Source organism: Tamandua tetradactyla, chromosome 24, assembly GCF_023851605.1.
Source record: "Tamandua tetradactyla isolate mTamTet1 chromosome 24, mTamTet1.pri, whole genome shotgun sequence".
In the NCBI taxonomy this organism is placed as follows: Eukaryota; Metazoa; Chordata; class Mammalia; order Pilosa; family Myrmecophagidae; genus Tamandua; species Tamandua tetradactyla.
In genome coordinates, this window is record NC_135350.1 from 49254442 (window position 1) to 49271558 (window position 17117).

General features: G+C 35.1%; 1 long non-coding RNA gene across 4 annotated transcripts in view; it reads right to left on the reverse strand.

Annotated features, from left to right (window-relative positions):
• Positions 1-17117, reverse strand: part of LOC143668331 (uncharacterized) — a 186463-nt gene that overhangs the window by 27233 nt on the left and 142113 nt on the right. For all 4 annotated transcript variants that reach the window (XR_013168389.1, XR_013168388.1, XR_013168390.1 and 1 more), the window contains one exon: positions 2370-2457. This is a non-coding gene — a long non-coding RNA (uncharacterized LOC143668331). The remainder of the gene's footprint in view (positions 1-2369; positions 2458-17117) is intronic.

A 17117-nucleotide genomic window follows, 5' to 3' on the forward strand; every position in this document is an offset into this window, starting at 1 on the left:
ATTAGTAATATAATAAAAATTCATTTAATGGTGCTACTTAGAGTAGCTTCATGTTTGTACCTCCCAAATAACATATTTCTTTATTTTATTTTGAACACATGACTTTCAGGAAAAACATTTCTACATTTACAAAAGATATCAATGAGAAGACAGACTGTTTACTTAAATGGAAGGTAGAAAATATATCTTAGTCCATGCCATCCAGTATTTGGTCCACAGCTTTGCCCAGTCAGAAACAATTTTACATTGTGTTGCAAGGACAGAAATACAAATTTACTCAGAGACAATTAAGCTGCCAGGAAAGTGTTTCGTGCGATTTTTCATGAGAGGCTTATTTACAAATCAAAAGGACAATTTATTAACTTAGAATGGGATACAAAGCTTGTAGAAACCCTATCAATTATTTACTGAGAGCACATGCCTCTATTGCATAATCCCATTTAAGAAACGAAATAGATCAAAGCATTTCTTGAATAGATCAAAGCATTTCTTAAATCTTTGCTACTTTGTCAAAGCACAGTCAGGGAACTCCCAGAATCTGGTATCATATGAGAATTTGATAGAAATACAGAATATCGGCTCCACCCCAGTCCTATTGTATTAGAATTTGTATCTTGATGATTTTCTCTTAGGCGATTTGGCTGCCCATAAATTTAAGAAGCACTGGCTTAGACAGTACAATCCTAATTCAAAGGAAGTTGGAGGTTCTTGAATTTTTATCACATTATTATAGGGATATACTTGTCTTTCTTTACAAGAGACATTATTCAGCTAAGTAAGATAAACATTTTAAAATCAAAGCAAATTTTCCTGTAGAAGAATAAACATTTGCCTTTTGGTGTTCTTTTCTCTATATAGACACAACTTTTATGTTAACACATCCTTCAGTGAATTGGGTTCAATAGTATGAGCTTTAATTTAACATAATTCCTGTTCAGTCATGTCTTCTTGACACCATACCCTGTACTAGTAGTAGAGAAATGTTCTGATCACAGCAACTCATTTATTAACTAACTCTTACGGTGAGCCCCTCTGAAGTCTACTTTTCATCTATTATGTGCTGATCTGTGTTGCTTCAGGTTGGAAGACACTTCCTGACTCTGTTTCCAAATTCATATACTGACACAAGCGCCATAACCCAAAGACATACTCTATTGGCTGAGATTTGAGGCATTATGGAAGAATAACAAGTAGTATTTGGCAGAATACCCTTAATTGCCTCGGAAGCAGACCCATAATGCATGCACACATCATCCTAATTCACCACAGTAGACCCACACTATTCAATCAATGAATATCTGTTAGAGCCAATACTATGTTTAAGATATTATGCTAGTTTATCTGACAATTCAATGAAATAGCAAATATTTGCACTACTAACAAACTAAAATTCAAACACAAAAAACTAAAATAACTATAAATAATGTGAACTTTAGTGAAAGCAAATCATACAAAGGAATACATTTAATGTATACTTGAAATCAATTATAAATATAATTCAAAGGTGTTATTGAAGACTGTTTTCAAGGAACCCTTAATAGCAGGCATTTACTGCATCCACCTAAAGGCTAGGCAAAGAAGATTGCAAACCCTAAGTTTGTTCAGGAGTCAGTGAATACACTTATGTAGAAGATTGATATTAGAAACAAAGCCAATCCACACTATCTTGAGCCATTTTCTCATAGGTAATGAGAACACTATTCAACAAGGATTTCAGGGATTAGGGAAACTGAAGAGCCCATAGAGTCAAGCAGATCAATTAGAATGCTATTACTGAAGTCCATATACAAGGTAGTAAATGCTGATCAAGGACCGTGGCATTAGAATTAGTAAGGGTAAAATGACATGAGAACTTTGGAAAGAATAATTAATAGATTCAATGGTAAAAGAGAAATAAAGACAAATAAAAATAATCTAAATTTTAAATCTGAGTGTCATGCCATTGGTTTTAAAAAAACTAATTTAGGAAGGGAATTTAGAATTTCTAATTAAATTTCTAATTAAATTAGAATTTAGAATAAAGAATTTCTAAATTCATTTAGAAATATTGAGTTAGAAAAGAAATATGCAACTGGAAATGCAAGATGTTGTTTAGTTGGTTATAAAATTAGCCTAGTAAGTACTTAATAAATGATTGTCAAAGAATGAATAAATAAATGAAATCAAAGGATAAACTTTGGAGATAGAAATTATAGAGCCATCTAAACATAAATAAAAATTGAAATCAAACAATAGATGACATCACTAAGGAATGTCATGTAAAAAGAATAGATGTCAACAATTTCAAAATAGCAGATGATAGCCTCTGAAAACAATGTGATACAAATTAAATGTTAATAATGAAATGTAAGCCACATATTTCCACATACCTTAACTATGAGGTATGAGAATGGAGGCCACTTGGGTTCACAGGTCTTTACTATTTGTTACAGGAAATTCTTGAGGAGGAAGATAAGGCTGTAAATTAAAAAATAACTTCAATATTTACTCCAGGAAATTCCAACAAACCAATTTGTTGAGGCAAATAGTTAGCTTATCTGGGCAAATGGTTTTTGTATCAATGCAATAGAATGCTCATGTAGGCAAATAGCTTGCCTATGAAACAGTAATTTGCTTATCAAGGCTCTATTCATGACTCTTTTCTAATTGTGTTCACTGGTCTTAAACAATTACGTTATGAACTTGACACAATCCCAATCATTATCACACCTTGAAAGACCTGCCTTACACCACTTGAACCCAACCTCTAAACTCCTACACATATCCTCCTCTGACCTCCCCCTGCTAAGACACTATAAAAATTCTGTTAAGGTGATGTTCTCCTTTATTGCAGTAGGTCATCTAAACTTAACTGGGCTTGATCATCAGGTTTTCTGGTGGAATTTGGGGGAATTGACAATTACAAAATAAGAAAAAAAATCTACCTCTGGAAATTTTAAAAAGAAAATAAATTTATACAAATCATAGGTCAAAGAAGAATACAAAGCCAGAATTGCAGAATATATAGGAAAACACAACATACAGAATACAGTTAAACCATTGATTTTAGGAAAAGGCATGGCCTAAAATACATTAAAAAGAGAACAACAAAATAAACTTCAAGAAAGCAAAAGGAATTAATGGAGATAAATGCTTATATTAAGCATTTAAACATACAAAAAACTGATAATGTATACAAAAGCTGGTTCTTAGGAAAAGAAAATTAAAATGAAACAATAAAATTCATAAAGCTTCACAATACCTATACAGGCATAAAAATAGCCAGACTTCATAGTAAATTATAGAAATTAGGGACAGTTTGAATGAAAAGCAACAGAGGCAGTGCAATATCCAAAGAAGCCTTCAGATACTTCTTTAGATGCCAAACATTTTTTCTGTAGAAAGAAGGCTAAGAAAGTCATACATGCTGCAAACCCAGGCCATTTCATAAAAATAAAAAATAAAAAAAAAACAAAACCGATAACTCAGAGGATGGAGCCAAGAACCTCAGATAAAAAAATCCAAGATATCAAACCAAACCCTAACCAGGAAATTGGTAATGTGTTCAAGTTTTACAATTGCTGTGAACCAGTGACCATTATATACATTGGGTTCCCTACCTACTCCTCCCCATTAACTCCTACTTTTTAAATAGGAGTCTTTTGCCATAATATATTTATGCCACCACTGTATGTTGGGTATGCAGAAGGCAGATAACCTGCAGTAAAGTCTACTTAACATGACTTTAGATCAAGAGGAACTGTCGTAAAGGAGTTGTAACCAGTTATCCACACTTGAAGAACCTCATCCACATATCAACTTGATTTTGGTGATAAATCTGAGTTTCAAGCTGAATTTGATCTTCTAATAAGCTGAGACTTTTCAGGAGTCTTGAGAGACAGGGTGTGCCAGTTTGAATCTATTATGTACCTCAGAAAATCCATGTTTTAGTCCTGATCCAATCTTGTGGGAGCAGCTGTTTCTTTTAATCCTGATTCAGTATTGTAGGTGGGAAACTTATAATTATATTATCTCTAGGGAGATGTGACACACCCAATTGTGGGTGTGACTTTTGATTAGATGGAGATGTGACTCCACCCATTTTAGGTGGATCTGGATTAGTTTACTGGACTCCTTTAAAGAGGAAACACTTTGGAAAGAGACAGAAACGACAGAAGCCTCAGAGTTGACAGAAACTTCAGAGCAGAGCTGATATGGATGCCAGCACTTGGAGAACAGAGATACAGATGTTTGGAGATGCTTGGAGCCCAGCAGATACTGCAATAAACTTGGAGAAAGTCAAAGGAAACCAAGATGAAAGTCAGCCCCAGAGAAGCAAAGTGAGGAACCCCCACAAGAACGGAGGCTGAAAGCCACAGAGCCCAGAAGCAAGGGACCAGCAGATGCCAGTCACGTGATTTCCAGCTAACAGAGGTGTTTCAGACTCATCAGCCTTCCTTGAATTAAGATATCTTTCCCTGGATGCTTTAGTTTAGGCATTTTTAAATGCTTAGACCTGTAAACTTGCAACTTATTAATTCCCTTTTTAAAAGCCATCACATTTCTGCTACATTGCATTCCAGCAGCTTAACAGACTAATACACATGGGTTATCTGATCAACAGCCCTTGCTGAAGTACCAGCCAATAGCCAGCAGCAACTGTCAGATATATGAATGAAGATGCCTCCAGATGATTCCAGCTCATAGTCATAATGTCACCATCACCCATCAAGAGTCTCAACTAAAGCCTCAGACATTGTGGAGCAGAGATAAATTCCAGTTTGCTCTGCTTGAATTCTTGACCTGTATATTCCATGAACTTTAAAAAATTATTTTAAGTCATTAAATTTTGGAATAATTTGTTAAAAGGGTAAACTGCCAGCTTAGAGATACATAGGGAAACTTTAAGTGGAAAGAAGGAGAGGTGTGGCAATGAAGGATAGGATTACTGATTTCAATTCCTGGCTCTATCACTTAGTTTCTATGTGAATTTGAGGAAGTTATTAAAACTCTTTGCCTTTTACTTTCCTTATCAGTATTGTGGCAATAATAAAAGTACTGACCAATGGGGTTATTATGAGGAGAAAAACACTTAGAACACTGCCTGAAATGTAGCAAACACTATATTTGTATTGATTTGTGATTACCGCTGTTGTTGTTATCATTACTGGATCATAAAGTGTCAGGCCTCCATAATTTAATCTATAAATTTAGCATTATCTGAATTAAAATATTCACAGAATTTATTTTCAAACTGGACAAGCAAGAATTACTGTATTATAAAGCCTCTGTCCTTAAAACAATACTTCTCTGTTGAATGTTAATAAAGCAGTGTTTATGAATAAACAGTATTATTGGAACAGAATATAAAGTCCAAAAATACATCCAACTACATTTAGAAATTTATCATAGGATAAAGATAGCATCTCAGTACAGAAAAAAATGATTGATTGTTGATTAAATGGTTTGGGAGAAACATTTGGGGGAAAATGGATCCATTCTTCACATATTGCAGGAAAATAAGTTCCAATCAGATCAAAATTTAAAAATAAAAAATAAAAACATAAAAAATTCAGGAGCAAACATGAGAATCATTTCTTCTCCTTAAATGCAGAAGGTCTTTTAAACTATCCAACAAAAGAGGCCAATAAATATGCAATTTTTGTATTCAGCTATATAAATATAGGAAATATGTCCATGGAAAGAACCAAATAAGCAACATCAAAGAAATTGACAAATGATGGCTGGAGGAGATGGGGAACATTTGTAGCTCACATCAATTACATATAACCATATATCTAAAGAAGTCCTGCTAATGATTAAGAACATTTCAGAAATCTCAATAGAAAAATGGACCAAATAATGAACAAATGATTCACTGAACAGAAAATAGAGATGATCCTTAAGTACATAAAGAGATGTTCTCACTCACTCATGCATGATAAAGGAAATAAAAGTAAGGCTGCACTCAGATACCATTTTGGCAAATTGGCAAAGATACAAGATTAATAGAATATTTTATTGGATTAATAGAATATTTTATTCTATTATTGGACATAATAGAATATGTCCAATAAAATTGGACATTCTCACATCTCAATATTTAAATTTGTAAAAATTAAAAGAGGGAGGGCAATGCCGTCAAAGGCTATCTAAGACATCTCCTGAAAAAGAACAACAACCAGACATTCAGTGAATAAAGGATAATCCCAGTTTCTTAGGACTATGGAGGATGCTAGAGACTGGAGAAGGACTCTATAAATGCTGAATCAAAGAAAAAGAAAAATATCAGGTAGGAAACTTCCATCCTGGACCTGCCAGTCCTCTTCCCTCCCTCTCACTGAGTCCTGTGCAGCTTGGGAGGTGCTCATAGGCAGCAGCTTGGATCCCTCCCACCTTCCGCTGGGGACACAGACTATAAAGCCACTGACAGCAGTGAGTTAAAAACCCACACATATCCAAAGTGCGTAGAGACCCAGGGCAGACCACAACCTGATAAAGAATGCTGTGTGCAAAAGAGTCCTGGGGTGGGGATAGAGAGAGGCCAAGGTAGAAAAGCAGCTGCCAAGTGATGCACTCACTTGATCCTGTTACTGCTGGCTGGGCCACCTAAATGCAAAATGGATTTTCCCCCATCTGACCCCTCTGGGAAGGAAACCCAACTGGGGAAGAAACTAGAAGGATAAAAGCAACAGAGAGAGAGAGAGAAAAAAGGGTGTTAAATTGAACTGCTGTAAGACAGGAGGGTTCTAGGACTGAAAAGTGTAAGGAAAATTGAGCATTAAGACAGGGAGAGAATTTTAAAAATCATAGGAACTGGAGACACAATTCTGCACAAAAACTGACAGAACAGATTCAGAAAAATATGCAAAATGTGCAACTTGAAAATTGTACCACATAACCAGGGCAAGAATCAGATGAAGAAGAGGTGAGGAAATCTGATTAGTTGAACTGGGGATAGTCTAAAGGTCCAGAATAGGTTAGATCCAAGCGATAAAGAGCTTTAACACAAATTCAATCAACAATAAAACCTTAGACAAGAGGAAGAAATTGACTTTAAGAATTAATTCATTAAGCTAATAAAATGCCTAGACTTAAGTAAACAATTATAAGTCATACTAAAAAACAGGAAAATATGACCCAATCAAGGGAACAAATTAAAATTTTAGAGGTGAAACAAAATTTGGAGTAAAATATTAAAGAAGTTCAAAAAGATCTCCTAAACTAATTCAAGGAGAGAAAGGAAGCATGCATAAAGAGATAAAGCATATTAAGAGAAGGTGTGAGCATAAAGAATGATTTGAAAGTATAAAAAAACAGAAAAGAATTTATGGAGATTAAAAAGCACAATAGTGGAGATTAAAATACACTAAAGGCACACAACAACAGATATGAACAGGCTTCAGAAGAAAGAATGAGCAAGCCAGCAGACAAGAAAATCAAAATCATACAGTCAGAAGACAGATAGAGAAAAGTATAAAAAAAATTGAGTAGGCTCTCAGGGAAATGATTGACAACATGAAGTATTCAAACATATGCAATTTGGATGTCCCAGATGGAGAAGAGAAAGGAAAAGGGCCAGAAAAAATATTTGAGGAAATAGTGGCCCCAAATTTCCCAACCCTTCTGAAAGACATAAATAGGCAAATCCAAGAAACCCCACATATTCCAAAGAGAATAAATCTGAACAGACCCACTCCAAGACATATACTAATCAGACTGCCAAATGCCAAAGACAAAAAGGGAATTCTGAAAGCAACAAGAGAAAAGTGATTTGTCATATACAAGTGATTCTTGATAAGCCTAAGTTCTAATTTCTCACCAAAACCACAGAGGTGAGAGGTAGTGGTATAATCAATTAAAGTAAACAAACAAACAAACAAACAAACAAAAAACTCCCAGTCAAAAATCTTTATCTTGAAAAACTGTCCTTCAAAAATGAGGGAGAGTTTAAAATAGTCACAGATAAACAGAAACTGAGAGATTATATAAACAAAACACATGCCTTATATTCTAGTTTGCTAGCTGCTGGAATGTAGTATACCAGAAACAGAATCGCTTTTAAAAAGGGGAAGTTAATAAGTTGCTAGTTTACTGTTCTAAGGCTGAGAAAATGTCCCAATTAAAACAAGTCTATAGAAATGTCCAATCAAAGGCATCCAGAGGAAGATACCTGGGTTCAAGAAGGCCGATGAAGTTCAGGGTTTCTCTCTCAAGTGAGAAGACACATGGCGAACACAGTCAGGCTTCTCTGTTAGCTGGAAGGGCACATGGTGAACATGGGGCATCTGCTGGCTTTCTTGTGGCTCTACAAAAAAGGGAACTCTCTCCAAAATATTTCCTCTTTTAAAGGATTTCAGTAAGCAACGCCACCTTCAATGGGTTGAGACACACCTCCATGGAAATCATCTAATCAAAAGTTACCACCCACAATTGGGTGGGTCACATCTCCACAGGAATAATCAAAATGCTCCCACCCAGCAATACTGAATGAGGATTAAAGGACATGGCTTTTCTGGGGTCCACCACAGATTCAATCCAGCACATCCTATAAAAAATACTAAAGGGAGTTCAGCAGTTTTAAAGGAAAAGACAGGAAAAAGTGACTCTGAGTAGGGTAAAGAAATGAAGACTATCAGTAAGGGCAACCAAAAGGGTAAATGCAAAACCCAACAGTATTGTATCCTCAAAATACAACACTACTCTTTAATTCCTATGAGTCAAAATACAATTGACTATATCCTGATAACGGGCATGCAAAATACAAAGTGATAAAGTGGGACAAAAACAGCATAAAGAGGTATTTCAACTTGCTAAAGCTGCTGAAATGCAGTATATGAAAGAAATGAACTGGCTGTTTTGGGTTTTTTTTTTTTATTATGAACTGGCTTTTAACCATGGGGGTTTATTAGCTTACAAATGTACAGTTCTAAGGCCATAAAAATGTACAAATTAAGGCATCAAGAGGCAGACACCTTCTCTGAAGAAACTTTGCTGGCATCGAGGTTCCTCTGTCAGATAAACAAGGCAAATGACTGGCATCTGCTGATACTTCACTCCCAGGTTTCATTGCTTTCAGCTCCTGGTTCCAGGGCCTCCTCTCTGAGCTTTTATAGATCCTATCATAGTATCTCTGGGGCTTTCCTCTTTCAGCTTTCTCCAGCGTCTTTTTGTCTAACCTCTCTCCAATTTTCTCTGGGTGTTTCTTTCTGTAAACTCTTTGGACTTTTTCTGTCTTTTATCCTCACAAAGGACTCCAGGAAAGGATTAAGACCCATCTTGAATTTGATGAGCCACATCTCAGTTGAAACAAACTAATCAAAAGATCCCACCCACAATACGTCTGCACCCACAGGAATGGATTAAAAGAACATAGTATTTTCGGGGCATATAACAGCTTCAGACCCACATAAGAGGGGAAACAGAGGGATACAGGATCAAAGAACGTATATGTCATTGGAGCTAACTTGCTACATACTCGAAATAGTTATTTTATAAATGTAAGTTGTGTAATATAAACCCCATAGTAACCACAAAGTAGTGTTTTAAAAATATACGAAACAGAAATGAGAAAGCAATCAGTCCCATACATCAGAAAAGACTAAGTAAACAAAATGGAGGTTGCAATAAGGGAAAAGGCACAAAAATGACATGTAAAAACCAAAGGGCAAAATGGCTGAAGTCCTGCCTTTACAGTAATAACTCTGAATGTTGAAAGATTAAATTTCCAATTGAAAGACACAGATTAGCAAAATGAATAAGAAACTATAATCCAACTATATGGTATCTACAAAAGACTCATCTTGGACCCAAAGTCACATATAAGTTGAAACTTAAAGGTTGGGAAAAGATACCCTATGCAAACAGAAACCAAAACAGAGATGGTGTAGCTATACTAATATTGGGGAAAAAAGTAGACAAAGTCAAAAGCTGTTCTAAGTGAAAAGAAAGACATTATACATAAATAAAAGGGGCAAGCCACCAAGAAGAAATAATTATCATAAATATTTATGAACTTAGCCATGGTGGTCCAAAATACATGAAACAAACACAGGCAAAATGGAAGGAAGAAACAGACACCTCTACCATAATAGCTGGAGACTTGAATACACCACGCTCATCAATAATAGAACATTTATGCAGATGATCAATAAGGAAACAGAGAACTTGAATAATATGATAAGTAAGCTAGACCTAAGAGAGCTATATGGAACACTGCACTTGCAAAGAGCAGGATATATACATTGATCTTAAATACATATGGATTATTGTCCAGGAGGGAACACATTAGGACACAGAACAAATCTTAATAAATTTAAATAGATTGGAATTATGCAATGCATTTTCTCTGACTGTACTGGAATTAAGCTGGAAATTAGTAACAGACATTACAAATTCACAAATATATGGAGGTTAAACACCACAATCTTAAACAATCAGTGAGTCAATGAAGAAATAGCAAGAAAAATCAGGAAATATTTTTAGATAATAAAAACAAGAACAAAACATATCAAAATATATGGGATGCACTGAAGGCAATGCTGAGAGGGAAATCTGTAACCCTAAATGCTTACAATAAGAAAGAAGAAATATCTAAAATCAAGGACCAAATTGCATACCTGGAAAAAGAATAGCAAACTAACCCCAAAGCAAGCAGAAGGAAAGAAATAACAAAGATTAGAGCAAAAGCTAACGAAATGGAGAAAAAAAATACAGGAGGAGAATCAATAAAAGCAAAAGCTGGTTCTTTGAGAAGATCAATAAAATTGAAAAACCCCAGCTAGACTGATAATAACTAAAATAGAGAAGATACAAATAAACAAAATCAGATATTAGATTGGGGTGCTTACCACAGACACTGAATAAATAAAAAAGATCAGAAGAGGTTATATGAACAACTATATGCCAACAAACTAGACCACTTAGATGAAATGGACAACTTCCTAGAAACACACAAACAACTTACACTGAACTAAGAAGAAATAGAAGATCTCAGTAGATCAATTACACCTAAAGAGATTGACTAAATAATCAAAAAGCTTCCCAACAAAGAAAACCCAGATGGCTTCATAGGAAAATTTCACCAAAAAATCTAAGAAGACTTAACTTCAATTCTGCTCAAACTGTACCAAAAAATTGAAGTGGAGGGAATTAACCTAAATCATCTTATGAGGCCAACAATCACATTAATGTCAAAGTCAAATAAGGATAGTAAAATAAAAACAATATCTCTTATGAATATAGATGCAAAAACCCTCAACAAAACACAAATCAAATCCAACAGCACATTAAAAGATTATGCACTATGATTAAGTGGGTTTCAGCCCACATATGCAAGGGTGGTTCAACATAAGAAAATCAATAAATGCAATACACCACTGTGCTGGTTTGAAAGGAAGTATGCCCCCTAAGAAAAGCCATGTTTTGATATAAATCCATTTCTTAAAGGTAGGATAATCCTTATTCAATGCTGTATATTTGAAACTCAAATGATGAGATGATGTAATAAGGTCATCTCCCTGGTTGGTGTGATTTAGTCAAGAATGGTTGTTAAACTGGATTAGGGGATGACATGTCTCCACCTATTTGAGTGGGTCTTGATTGGTTTACTGGAGTCCTGTAAGAGAGGAAACATTTTGGAGAAAGAGATTCAGAGATAGCAGAACGATGTAGCCATGAGATGCTGAGAGTCCACTGAGCCAGCAACCTTTGGAGATGAAGAAGGGAAATGCCTCCCAGGGAGCTTCATGAAACAGGAAGCCAGCAGAGAAAGCTAGCAGATGATGCCGTATTCGCCATGTGCCCTTCCAGAGGAGAGAGAAGCCTTGACTGTGTCCACCATGTGCCGTCTCACTTGAGAGAGAAACCCTGAACTTCATTGGCCTTCTTGAACCAAGGTATCTTTCCCTGGATGCCTTTGATTGGACATTTCTATAAACTTGTTTTAATTGGGACATTTTCTTGGCCTTAGAACTATAAACTAGCAACTCATTAAATTCCCCTTTTAAAAAACCATTCTGTTTCTGGTATATTGCATTCCAGCAGCTAGCAAACTAGAACAACCACATTAACAGAAAAAAGGACAAAAATCACATGATCATCTACATTGACACAGAAAAGGCATTTGAGAAAATCCAGCATCCTTTGATTAAAAAAAAACACTTAGAAGAATAGGAGTAGAAGGAAACTTCTTCAACATGACAAAGTGCAGATATGAAAATCTCATCGCTAACATCATACACAATGGTGGAAGACTGAAAGATTTCCCTCTAAGATCTGAAGCAAGTCAAGGATGTCCACTGTCAGGCAAGAAAAATAAATAAAAGGGTTCCAAATCAGAAAGCAAGACATATAACTTTCACTATTTGCAGAGGATATTATCCTATATAGAGGAAAATCCCAAAAAAGTCTACAAGAAAGCTACTAGAGATAATAAATGAATTCAGTCAAATAGAAGGGTACAAGATCAACACTCCAAAATCAGTAGTGTTTGTAAACACTAATACTGAGCAATCTGAGGAGAAAATCAAGAAAAAAAAATCCATTTATAATGGCAATTAAAAATCAAATATCCAGGAACAAATTTAACCAAGATGTAAAGGACTAGCACACAGAAAACTAAAAATACACCGCTAAAAGGACTCAAAGAAGACCTAAATAAATAGAAAGACAATCCATATTCACAAACTGGAAGGCTAAATATCATTCAGGTGTCAATTCTACCCAAAATGATTTACAGATTCAACATAATCCCAATCAAAATTCCAAAAGCCTACTTTCCAGAAATGGAAAAGCCAATTCTCAAATTTATTTGTAAATATAAATGTACCCATTTATGGCCAACTGATTTTTGATAAGACTCACAAATCCACTCAACTGGGAAAGAATAGTCTCTTCAACAAATGACGCTGGGAGAATTGGATACCCACAGATGAAACAATGAAAGAAGACCTCTGTCTCACACTATATAGAAAAATTAACTCAAAATACATTAAAGACCTAAATATAAGGACCAAGGATGTAAAACTCCTAGAAGAAAATGTAAGGTAGCATCTTCAGGATCTTGTGTCAGGCAATGTTTCTTAGACTTTAAACCCAAAGTACAGGCAACAAAAGACGTAAAGATACAAGGTACCGCCTCAAATAGAAAACTTTTGGGCATCAAAAGACGTTGTTAAGAAGGTGAAAAAACAGCCAAAAAAACAAATTTTGTCCAAAAACAATATTTGGCATCCACATATCCAATAAGGTTAAGTTTAATATCCAGCATGGATAAAGAATTCCTACAACCCAACAATAAAAAAACAAGAAACACAATTTAAAAATAGGCAAAACTTGAATAGAGATTTTTCCAGAGAAGATATACAATTGGTTAAAAAGCACAGGAAAAGATGCTCAACATCACTAGCTAAAAGAGATGCAAATGAAGACTAAAGACTTATTTCACACCTACTAGAATGGATACTATTTAAAAAAAACATAAAACTTCAAGAGTTGAGATGTGGAGAAATAAGAGCATTCATTATTGCTGGTGGGTATATAACATGATGCAGCCACTGTTGAAGCCATTTTGACAATTCCTCAGAATTACCTCATGTCCTGGAAATCCTGTTATTAGGTATATATCCAGAAGAATCAAAAGCAGGGACTCTAACAGATATTTGTGCACCTTTGTTCATGGTAGCACTATTCACAATTGCTAAAAGATGGATGTGACCCAAGGGCCCATCAGCTGAAGAATGGATAAAGAAAATGTGGCATATGCATGCAATAGAATATTATTCAGCTGTAAGAAAGAATGAAGTCTTGATGCATGGTATGACATGTATGAACCTTTAGGACATTGTGCTGAGTGAAATAAACTGGACACAAAAGAAAAATATTGTAGATCTCACTATCTGAACTAAATAATAAGCAGTTTCTTAGAGTTGCACTCTAGAAAACAGGTTACCGCAGTATAGATTGGGGTAAAAGAATGGTAAGTTGATGTTTACTTTGTATGGAACTTCCATTTAGCTGATTGCAAAGGTTTAGAAATGGATGGTAGTGATGCTAGCACATTGTTGTGAGTGTAATTAACAGCAATGAATTATATAGGTGAAAATAGTTAAAAGGGAAAAGCTTAGGAATTAAAATTAAAAAATAAAAAGACAGGACTATATAATACAGTTAACTCTATTATAGATGATGGACTATAGTTAATAGCACAACTATGAAAATGTTCTCTTATGAGTTATAACAAATGTTCCACACAAATACAAGGTATTAATAATAGGGTGGTATATGGGGAAATATACCTAATGTAAACTATGAACTATAGTACATAATACTATTTTAAAAATCTTTCATCAGTGTAACAAAGGTAAATACTGTTAAAAAAAAAAACAGCGCAATTACACAAAAGTGCTGTCATCAACTCTAACAAATATTCCACACCAGTGCTAGGTGGTGGCGGATTGGTACATGGGAATCCTATACTTTCTGCATGATTATTCTGTAAATGCATAACTTCTATTAAAGATTTAATACATGGAGTACAGTTTGGCAATATCTAATTTACAAATTCATAAACCAATCATGAATTGACAGGCCATGAACATGTTTAAACTGAACAATCATTTTTTGTGTGAAATTTTGTGGCTTTTGCCTTTAAACTTCCCCATCCTTTATAACTTGTCATAGGAACAATCTGCAGCAGTTGACTTCACTGTAAATCCCAATGGTTTAAACTAATCATGGCTAAATTTCTCTTTGAAATTGAATCTAAAGATCCCATTACACAGAGCCTAATCACTCTGTGCTGGGTCATGTTTTCCCTGCTTTGACTAGAAGTTAAGTGCATAATCAGCTGTTTAATACTGACTCTGCTACAGAGCCTTTTTTTTTCTTTCATTACAATTATGATTAAAATAAAATGTGCAAAATATATGTATTTTCTTGAGTTAGCAAAAAGTATATCAGGAAGTAAATGCAAGAAATTAATAGTTTAGGAAGGACATTTTATTCTATAGCCTACTATACCTTTTAAATTTTTAAGTAATGAGAATGTATCACTTATCTAAAGACTAAGAAGCAATAATATTTAAATCCAACCCCATCACACTCATTAAAATTAAACAGACTATTAGTCCCATCTAGATAAAGATGGTGAATGAAATACTTCAGGGTTCAATCCCCCAACAGCTTTGCACCACCAGCAAGAACAAGCAGAAACATCTTTCTCAGGGCTCCAGTAAACATTAAAGGATTACCAGAACAGGGCAAGTTGTGAATCTGGAAAAAGGCTTCATTAAAGTAGTAGTATCTTATGGTGACTTGGCTGGTCCCTGCCCCACCCCTTGCTAGCTCAGCACAGAGTCAGCCCACAGTCCTACTGCAGATTCCTGGTCCTGGTTCCAGAAGGAGTAGAGTGGTCCTCATGAACATGCTGGGGAGCATATATGTCTGGTCCAATCTGTCTGCTGGTGTCCTTAGGGCCTCACCTTCCCAGAACTTGCTCTGGGTATCTCAAAAAGCTCTCCTACAGAATGCTGTGGGAGACAGTCAATTCATGCTGCCCAGGAAAAGGGAATGCTGACTGTAGGACATACAGTGCTCTTCCCAAGACCACAGGGAAATTGCTTTCCAAGGAAAAAGGAGAAAGTCCTAGGATTGCACACATACACCCCAGACAAGATGCATGTGCAGAAATTATCAGAAAGATCCCTATGCTTTTGCCTGGAACTATTCTCATAGTATGTATAATCCCTAAAGGAGACCACTTGCAAAGGTCAATCTGCAAAGACTGGGAAAGATGTTTTCTTTTATTTCCTTCTTCTTCTTTTTTTTTTTCATTAGTCCCTAGCATTCAAGGAAAATTTGTTCATAACACTAGCTGGATGTAGGCTTAAGGGTCAGATACCTCAGAGCCTAAATTTCATGATAACATACTGAAATATTAAAATGTCCAGGATTCAACAAAAGATTACAAAACATATACAGAAAGTGATGGCCCAGGAAAAGGAAAAGATTAAAGAATTAGAAACCATCAACAATAAGGACAAGATCTGGGACATACCAGAAAAACACTTTTAAGAAATGGTCCCAAATATGTTCAAAGAGCTAAAGGAAATCAGGTAAATGAGAAGGACCCCAAATACAATATCAATAGAGAAATGGAAATTAAGAAAAGGAAACGGAGCTAAAGACCAGAATAAAAGAAACTACAGATTCTTTAGAGGGATTCAACAACAGATTGGGCCTGGAAGAAGAAAGAATCTGTGAACTTGATGATAAGACAATTGAAATCATTCAGTCTAAAGGGTAGAAAAAAGAAAGAATGATATAAAGTGAACAGAGCCTGAAGGAGTTTTGGGACACAATCAAGAATGCTAATATGCATATTGTGAGAGTCCCAGAAGGAGAAGAGAGAAAAGGACAAAGAGAATATTCAAGCAAATTATAGCTAGAAGCATCCAAAATTTAACAAAAGACATAAATATACACATCCAAGACACTCAATCAACTTCAAACAGGATAAACCAAATAGACTCATGCTGTAGCCTACTATAAGCATACAATTGAATGCCAAATAGAGAGAGAGTTATAAAAGCCACAACTGAGAAAAGCAATGTATCACATACAAGGAACCCTATAACAATTAAGTGTTGATTTTTTCATCAGAAACCATGAAAGCAAAAAGGCAGTAGGATGACATATTTAAAGTGCTGAAATAAATTGGTGAAAAAATTGCCAATCAAGAATCTTATATCCTGCAAAACTGTCTTTAAAAAATGAGGGAATAAAAAAGAACAAGGATTAAAAAAAAGGAAAAAAAATGAGGGCGTGATTAAGACATTTCCAGATAAACAAAAGCTGAGGGAGTTCACCACCACTAAACCAGCCCTATAAGGCATGTTAAAGAGAGTTTTGGGTTGAAAGGAAAGGATAATAGAGAATAAATCAAAGCTGCATGATGAAATAAAGATTTATGGTGAACACAATAACATGGGTAAACATAAATACCAGTGCCTTTGTAGTTTTGGTTTGTAATGCCACTTTTTGCTTCCTACAGGATCTAGAAAGCAAATCCACAAAGTATGAGGAAAAATCAGTGGTTTGGAACTCAAAATGTATGAATATGTAATTTGTGACAAGAA